General features: G+C 53.2%; 1 long non-coding RNA gene across 1 annotated transcript; it reads right to left on the bottom strand.

Moving 5' to 3' along the window:
- Positions 1-3,562: 3,562 nt before the first annotated feature.
- On the bottom strand, positions 3,563-8,891 carry LOC122457329. Its single transcript, XR_006276816.1, has 3 exons — positions 7,918-8,891; positions 5,960-7,304; positions 3,563-4,869 (listed from the first exon to the last, which is right to left on the bottom strand). It is a non-coding gene; the product is annotated as an uncharacterized LOC122457329 (long non-coding RNA).

Here is an 8,891-nt window from a genome sequence, read left to right as displayed (position 1 = left end):
GCAGGGAGGGGAGCATCCCCCCCAGTCTACTGACCCCCCCTGCCCCAGCGTGGTGCTAGGGGGTGCTGTGCTGCAGGGAGGGGAGCATCCCCCCAGTCTGTCCTGACCCGCCCTGCCCCAGCGTGGTACTAGGGGGTGCTGTGCTGCAGGGAGGGGAGCATCCCCCCCAGTCTGTACTGACCCCCCCAGCCCCAGTGTGGCGGTAGGGGGCGCTGTGCTGCAGGGAGGGGAGCATCCCCCCCAGTCTGTACTGACCCCGCACACCCCAGTGTGGTGCAAGGGGGTACTGTGCAGCAGGGAAGGGGGCATCCCCCCCAGTCTGTACTGACCCTCCTGCCCCAGTGTGGTGCAAGGGGGTACTGTGCAGCAGGGAAGGGGGCATCCCCCCCAGTCTGTACTGACCCCGCACACCCCAGTGTGGTGCAAGGGGGTACTGTGCAGCAGGGAGGGGGGCATCCCCCCCACTCTGTACTGACCCCCTCTGCCCCAGTGTGGTGCTAGGGGGTGCTCTGCTTCAGGGAGGGGAGCATCCCCCCCAGTCTGTACTGACCCCCCCTGCCCCAGCATGGTGCTAGGGGGTGCTTTGCTGCAGGGAGGGGGGCATCCCCCCCAGTCTGTACTGACCCCTTCTGCCCCAGCGTGGTGCTAGGGGGCACGGTGCTGCAGGGAGGGGGGCATCCCCTCCAGTCTGTGCTGCCCCCACTGCCCCAGAGCCCCTGACCACCACACTGTGCTGCAGGAAGCGGGGCTCAGCAGGGGATGCTCTCCCCTGGAAGTTAGTGCTGGCCAGTGTGGTGTTCAGGAGGGCCGTGCTGCAGGGAGCAGGATGTAGGACCTTCTCCCCTTGGACTCAAGGATGGCTCTAATGCCCCTGCTGCTGCCAGCGGGGGCCGTGCTGGGGGCCGTGCTGCTCCGGGTTTTGCCGTTTGGCTGTGATGTGGTCCTGATTCATCCTAGGATCCCAGGACACTTTTTTCAAAGAGCCTCATGATCTGGCCCTACCCCACCACTGGCAACTCCATCCTGCCTCCTTTAAATTCCCCCTGCCGATTCAGCCGGGCCCTGGATAGTTTTCTGCTTCCTGCCATCAGCTGTCTTGCTGCTGGGCCGTGTTCCGCCCCAGGCATGGCTGCAAGTGCAGCGAGGGGCGTAGAGGGTTTCTTGTCTCGTCTGCAATCTGCGCCTAACTCCTCTGTACCTTAGGCAGCCGCTTACCAGTGCAACCTGCATGCAGAACACTGCCCTGCTGCGTGACACTGTCCCCAAGGTGTGGGCAGGGAGGCAGCGCTGGAGGGAGGAGAGCTTCATGGAGCAGCCTGGCCACCAGCTTCTACGCCTCGGCTCCCACCCACCCGGGCCCCTCCTCTTTCTCCCGTTCCAGTTCCCCCTCCCACCTGCCCTGGAGTAAGTGACTGCACGAGGTGCCTGGAGTGCGGGCCCGCACGCGTCTCCCAATGCCCCAGCGATCAGAGCGCAGGTGGTCGCACTCACTCTATGAGCCCTCCAGTCCCATTCACTTACCCCTGATGCAACAGGGCTGCTCTGGCCTAGCGCTGGTGGGTGTGAAACGTACGTATCAGCAGCCAAAGGGTTAACCCATTGCAAGCTCTGCCCCTAAGCCTATTGCTGCTGGGGATGTGGCTGGTGTGTCCTGTGCTCCTGCCTCAGCTCAGTGCCATGGGGCCATTCCAGTCTCCCTGCAGGTAGGAAGGTGCCAGGAGCTGCTGCAGGCAGGATTCCCCTGGGATGTTTGCTGCAGCATGGCCCAATTGCATTGATTTTAGAGCCAGAGCATCATGGCTCCTGGGATCGTGGTGTGGGGGGATGGGACTCATGGCCAGAAGTTTTAGGAGTGGAGTGGGGGCTTTGCTGCGTCTACTTTCTCTGTCTGACTGGACACGGGCCCTAGAGGACAATTCCCCTCAGAGAGCCAGAGCTGGGGTGCAACCCGACCACAGAGAATGAAAGCCTTTGTTGTAGGGAGTGAGTCATGCACTGAGGGGAATGTAAAGAGCAGAGCAAGTGAGTTGTTAGGAGCAGGGTCTGCCTTTCAGACCAGCACAGTGGGGCCCTGGTCCTTGGCTGGGGCTCCTGGGTGCTACTAATAAATAATAACACAAAGCCCCTCTCATCAGCCTGCTTCTGCCTGATGCTGCTGGACATTTCAGATTCTAATTAGCATTAGCCTCACTTGTGACCTATGTGTCCCCCTCCCAATGGCACCATCCAGCTAATTTTTTACATTAAAAAAACCCAACCCAACACTTTAGCTTTTTTTTCCGCTGAGCCAAACTGTCCATCTCAGCTCAGCTGACTAACCCTACACTAATATCCCAGGGTCTTCATCTCACTAGTGACCCTACAATAATACTGCAATACTTGCCTATGGAACTCAAGGGACTTTTTGGAACACTGCAAGTAACAGCTCCAGCGCACATGGGCCCTTGTTCCTTGCAGGGTTCCAATGAATCTTTTCATTTCTATAAGCGAGTATTAAAGTATCCCAGGGTCTTCATCCCACTGCCCCCTAGCAGCCCTACAATCAAATGGCAGAGAGTGTTATTGACCCTACAATAACAAACCAGTGTGTATAATTTGTGCTTAAGTCCAACAATGACAAAGGAGTGCACACAGCTAACACTCCAGGGTAACCCTTTTTTAACAGTACAGTGCATGGTGCCCGGTGTACATGAGAGCCCTACAATAACAAACCACTGTTTGCATTGGAAAAATATCTGTGAAGGAAACAGATTTCAGGGTGAGGCTCCCAGGAAGCTACTGTAAACAGCACAGAGAGGAAAGAGTTAAACATTCTCAAGCGCGGCAGGTGATAGCACACCTCTCAGGACTCCGGGGTTCTCTGCCCAACTCCACCACTGGCCTTCTGTAGGCTCTTGGGTAAGTCACCTTCTCTCTTTGCTGCAGTTTCCCTGTCTCTAAAATGAAGCTGTGCTTTGAGATCCTCGGCTGGGCAGCCCCGGAGCGCTAAGCAGCGTGAAGTAATCTTGTGCAGATGTTTGTTTCAAGTGCAGCGGAAGGGGAGCCACTTTAACGTCGTTAATTTTCTTACGCCTGTCACAGCTAGAGTTTCTAGCTGAGTTTAGGGCCCTGTAGCGCCAAGCGTTGCATGGACACAGAGCGAGAGCCAGGTGCTCATGATCTAAATAGATAAGACAAGTGGGAGGAACAGAGATGGGAAGGAACTTGGCCAAGGTCCCACAGCAGGTCACAGGGGTGGTCCCAGATCAGGGCCCGGCCCTCTCCTGCCCCCAGCTGCCCTGTCACTTCCCTTTCTTGCTCCCTCTGTTCCCAACCGCCCCTCTGTCATATTGTTGCCTGTGCATTTCCTTCGGTAATTTTGCCGCTCTGAGCACAGCTCTTTATTTGGACTAGCCACCCCCGAGGGGACACAGACTTCAAACACCAAAGGATTGTGGGTATGTGCTTTCCTGCCCACCCCTGTGGCGATGTCTCTAAAGCTCTTTTGCTTCATTCCCCCCGTTTGCATTCACCACCCCCCGCTGCCCAACTAGGTTTATTTCAAATGTTTTCACTTCCCCTCTTTTTTGGCGGTGAAACTGCAGCTTCATCACAGCTCTCTGCCAGCTCCTGGCTCTTCAGCTCCCAAGCGTGTGCTGTAAGGTACATTCTGTCCCTGTCTGACCTCTCCTCCTTCTGCACCGCACGCGCGCCGCAGTGCCAGCCAGAGCCAGCCAGCTGCAAATTGTGTGTAAATGGAACCCGCTTGGAAAATGTGAGTCGTGCCTCCCTCCCCCTCCCGGCTCTCCAGTTACTATTCCATAGAAGAATATAACAACCTACTATTGCTACCTTTAGTTCAAGTGGCTGGGCTGTGTGGCTGATGTTCCAGTAGTTCAAACCCTGTTGAATTTGTTAGATAAATGCCCCAATTCCTGCTGTGGAAAGGAGCACAGCTTCCCCTCGTTTTACCTCCTTTATCACCCTCCACCCTAGCGGTGGCTGCATTTCTCTATTTGAGGTAGGTAAACACCAGAGAAGGAGAAGAATCAGTTTGGCATGAAGGGGCGCATCTAGGAGTGATGGGGTGGAATGAAGGACGAGAGAATTTAAACTGACGGTCTCCCCTTAGGGAAGGGGTGAGAGCCCCCTTGTGTGGGACAAGTCCCAGGAGAACACAACAAAGGGTACAATCCTTCCTGCCTTTTCCAGTATGATCGCGCAACCCCTAATCTCACTGATCCCCATGTCAATGCAGACACAGGACAGGGCACCACGGAAGTGACTGCAGATTTACACTCTACTCAGAAACTACCTGGTGATCCCTGTGATGCTTTGGAACCCTTCCATCCGAAAGAAGCCACGGCAGGGTTGTGGAGAAAGGCTCAAGACACAGAATCTGCAAATTGTGATGGTGTGCAAATGGAACACGCTGGGAAAGTCCGTGTCGAGCCCTCCAGTGACCTGGTCCACGTAAGAGGATAACAGCCTACCACTGCTGCCAGCAAACGGAGTTCAGCAAATGGGCTCGGAACACCCCCGAGTACTGCACTGTTTAAATTTGAGGGTTAGTTTGGGCTTTTTGTAAAAAGAGTACCCATGCACAGCTCAGAATGGTTATTAGTATTTATTGTCTGTATTCCATCGCTGCCTGCAGGCCCCAGGCAGGATCAGGGTGCCATGGCACTAGATGCTGTATGTGTACATACCAGAAAGACAGCCTCTGCCTCCAGGAGCTCACAGGTTAAGGCCGGAGGACCTATAACCGTACACTGTACCCGCAAAGTGCTCACAGCTTCCACTGGCTGTGACAGACTGACAACTTCCTGCAATCTCCTGAATGAACATAAGTTCAATCTTATTGAATTCGGTTAATATCTTTGGGATCCACTGTATTAAAAATAAAGGGAGTACTTGTGGCACCTTAGAGACTAACAAATTTATTTGAGCCTAAGCTTTCGTGAGCTACAGCTCACTTCATCGGATGCATTCAGTGGAAAATACAGTGGGGAGATTTATATACACACACAGAGAACATGAAACAATGGGTATTATCATGCACACTGTAAGGAGAGTGATCACTTAAGATGAGCCATCACCAGCAGGAAGGGCGGGGGGGGGGGGGGGGAGGGGAAGGAAGAAAACCTTTTGTGGTGATAATCAAGGTGGGCCATTTCCAGCAGTTGACAAGAACGTCTGAGGAACAGTGGGGGGTGGGGGGAATAACATGGGGAAATAGTTTTACTTTGTGTAATAACCCATCCACTCCCAGTCTCTATTCAAGCCTAAGTTAATTGTATCCAGTTTGCAAATTAATTCCAATTCAGCAGTCTCTCATTGGAGTCTGTTTTTGAAGTTTTTTTGTGGCAGAATAGCCAGACTTAGGTTTGTAATCGAGTGACCAGAGAGATTGAAGTGTTCTCCAACTGGTTTTTGAATGTTATAATTCTTGACGTCTGATTTGTGTCCATTCATTCTTTTACGTAGAGACTGTCCAGTTTGGCCAATGTACATGGCAGAGGGGCATTGCTGGCACATGATGGCATATATCACATTGGTAGATGCGCAGGTGAATGAGCCTCTGATAGTGTGGCTGATGTGATTAGGCCCTATGATGGTGTCCCCTGAATAGATATGTGGACAGAGTTGGCAACGGGCTTTGTTGCTTACAGACAGCCCCCCAACCTGAAGCAAATACTCACCAGCAACCACACACCACACAACAGAACCACTAACCCAGGAACCTCTCCTTGCAACAAAGGCCTTACACTCTCCTTACAGTGTGTGATAAAACCCATTGTTTCATGTTCTCTGTGTGTGTATATAAATCTCCCCACTGTATTTTCCACTGAATGCATCCGATGAAGTGAGCTGTAGCTCACGAAATCTTATGCTCAAATAAATTTGTTAGTCTCTAAGGTGCCACAAGTCCGCCTTTTCTTTTTGCAAATACAGACTAACACGGCTGCTACTCTGAAACCTGTATTAAAAATGCAATTGTCTCTGTGTTATTGTGGAATTATATGTATCGTTTCCATAGGAAGGGTAAATAGGAGATCAGCAGGGGGTGAGTAGGCGAATTCAGGCAGGCTGTAACATCTCCACAGAAGCTGCCCCCGCTGGAGATGGGTCACATATACTGGTTCAAACTGGATTCTCCAGGAACCAACAGCCCGATAAAGGGTTTTTAGATAAATAGCCTGGTTTTAAATTGGTTCAGGGCCTTCTCCCTGATCCAGCAAACGGACAGGACCCCAGGGCCACAGAGGGCCCCAATCCTTTGGGAAGGGTTGGAAGGACGGGGCCTACTGCTGCCCCATAAGACGGAGCAGTTAATTAGAGCTGAAGCTGCGATGAACTTGTACCAACAAGGGATGGGTGTCCGAAGGACTCCTGCTGCCACAATCCATGAGAAGGGTGGGAGGAATGCAGGTGAGCTGATTGGCAGGCGTGTAGGTTCTTTAGTTGTTCTGCATGTGTTTTCTCCGTAATGCTTTTACCTTGAGAATAAAGCAGATGTGTCTAGGAAATGCTGCGGGGTACCTTATAACTGTAGCAATGACACCAGGTCATAGTATTGAACAGGGAGGTGGAGAGAGGCAATTGCACCCGTTCACCGTCTCCAAAGAGAAAGCCAGCAGGTGTCCTTGGGCAACCTGAACACCCGGCAGGGAACAGTGCAGCCTGGAGGTACCCCAGCCAGAAGGGCTGCTCCCAGAAAAGCAATGGCTGGGGAGCTGGCCTCCTGAGGGTGGGTGGCCTTGCTGGGCCACTGAGGGGAAATACGGGTGCAGTTGCCCTCAACCAGCCTCCCTGAGTGAAACCAGCTGAGCCAGCAAAACACGGATTTGCCAGTATAATGGCTTCTGTCACAGATCGTCCCCATACTCACAGGGCTGGCCAGGCCTGGCCTGGGTAAACTCAGGTCTTGAGTCTCATCTGTCTCTGCTGGTAGCCAGGCACTATCCCTTGCTGCTGTTACGATTATTATCACCATGCACTTTTTACAGCAGCTTTTCATCCATTGATCTCTAAGCTGGTCAGTCTAGTCACCCGTTTTACAGATGGAGAAACCAAGTCATAACGATTTACCCAAGGGTGAAGCTGGGACTAGAACGCATGTCTCCTGCAGCTCAGCAGGCCACACTACCTGCCTTAACAGCACCTCCGTAAGCCGAAGGGGAAAACTGGGTAGCTTTCCTTTGCAGTCCAAACGCCACCGGGGCCAAGCTCTGCCGGATGGGCGGGCTGAATGCTGGCAGAGCCTTTGCTGGGGGGAAAGGGACTCAAACACTGATCTGGACAAATCTCCCAGCATTTGGTGCCTAATGAAAAATGAAATGTCCTATCAACAAAGCTCAAAACCTCTATAACCCTCTCCCTCAATGTACCCCTCTCCCCCCCGCCCATTGCCTTCCCCGTCTGCAGGGAGATGGGAATTTGCCACTGATCCCTGGCGCTTTGTAATTATTTATTACAACAGCTTCCCAGCCCCTACCCCAGCTGGCCTCCTGCTGCAAGGGATGGATGGAAAATAGGTCAGGGATAATGTTTGTCTTTCGGGGAGCGGGGGAGGGACAAAGCTTAGGGTGGGGGAAGGGAGGACTCAAAGGGTCTCTTCTTCTCTCTTGGGATTATGTTTATTCCCAGGGTCCTTTAACGACAGAACTTGGGCCCTCTGTGACGATCACTGAAAACAGACAAAAAAAACGAGGCATAATTGTGGCCTTAGAGACTCAGAGCTCTTATTAGTAGCATTAGGGTAGCACCTAGTGGCCCTGACTGAGACTGGGGCCACACTGTGCTGGGTGCTGTGTGTGCATCTAGGAAGAGACCGTCCCTGCCCCAGAGAGCTCACTATCGAAATAAACTAGCCAGACACAGAGTGTGTGTGCGCGTGTGGGGGAAACTGAGGCACAGAGAAGACACACGACTTACCCAAAGTCACTCAGCAGATCAGAGCCTGGCCTAGAGCCCAGATGTCCTGACTCTCTGTCTCACGTCACAGCTACAAACTGACATCTGTCATCTGTCCTGGCCCCAGCTGGGATCAGAGACAGTGCAACTACAGCGACTGTTCCCAGGGCACCTCCAGCATGGCTGTAAGCTCCAGGAATTGCCCACCAGGGCCCAGTCTCTTGATGTTCACTTCCATGTGTGGAGGTGCTTAGAAGTGAGTAGCGGGAGGGCGTGGCACAGCAAGGTCTAGATAGCCAGAGCAGAGCTGGAGCAATCAGCTCTGGGGATGGCCGGGCTGAGCACCCCATGCCACAGTCAGAGCTGAATCCCCAGAGACTGTCAGGATCTAGGCAGCAGAGGACTCTGTGTTAAGGGACCAACAACCCACATGGGTCACATAGTGGATGAAAGTGGAGAAAGATCTCAAGGACTTCCTGATTCTCCTTTGCTCTGCTCCCTGGGCCCAATCCTCCATGGCCCTGCTTCTTGGGCCTGATCCTCCATGGTCCTCCTTCCTGGACCTGATCTTCCATGGCCCTGATCCTTGTGCTCGATCCTCCCTGGCCTGACTGGCACCTTGCACCATCATTTACAGCAGCACAAACCAAAACTGTCGCATTTCACATCCACTTTGCCCTGATGTAAGAGCCACACTCGTGGCCAGAGACTTTGTGGGGCTGTCTCACAGCAGCAGCCGGCTGCCTTGCACAGACTGGGCTGTAATTAAGTACCTTGTTTGCTGCTGCAGTCTGAATGCTTGGCTCGAATCCCTGCTCTTCTCTAGAGCCGGGCCTCCCTGCGTTCAAATAGCAGAGACAATTCTGTGTGCAGAGGCTTTATTTGGAGTGGCCTGCACCAGCCTGAGGTCAGGAATGTGGTCCCTGTTCCTCGCCATCCCAGGAGATCTGGTTTGCGCAGAGCAAAATCCAGACCCAGGCTGAGGTGGGAAAGAA

The sequence above is a fragment of the Dermochelys coriacea genome, chromosome 24, assembly GCF_009764565.3.
Source record: "Dermochelys coriacea isolate rDerCor1 chromosome 24, rDerCor1.pri.v4, whole genome shotgun sequence".
Lineage (NCBI taxonomy): Eukaryota > Metazoa > Chordata > Testudines > Dermochelyidae > Dermochelys > Dermochelys coriacea.
This window is presented reverse-complemented; position numbering and strand designations above follow the sequence as displayed.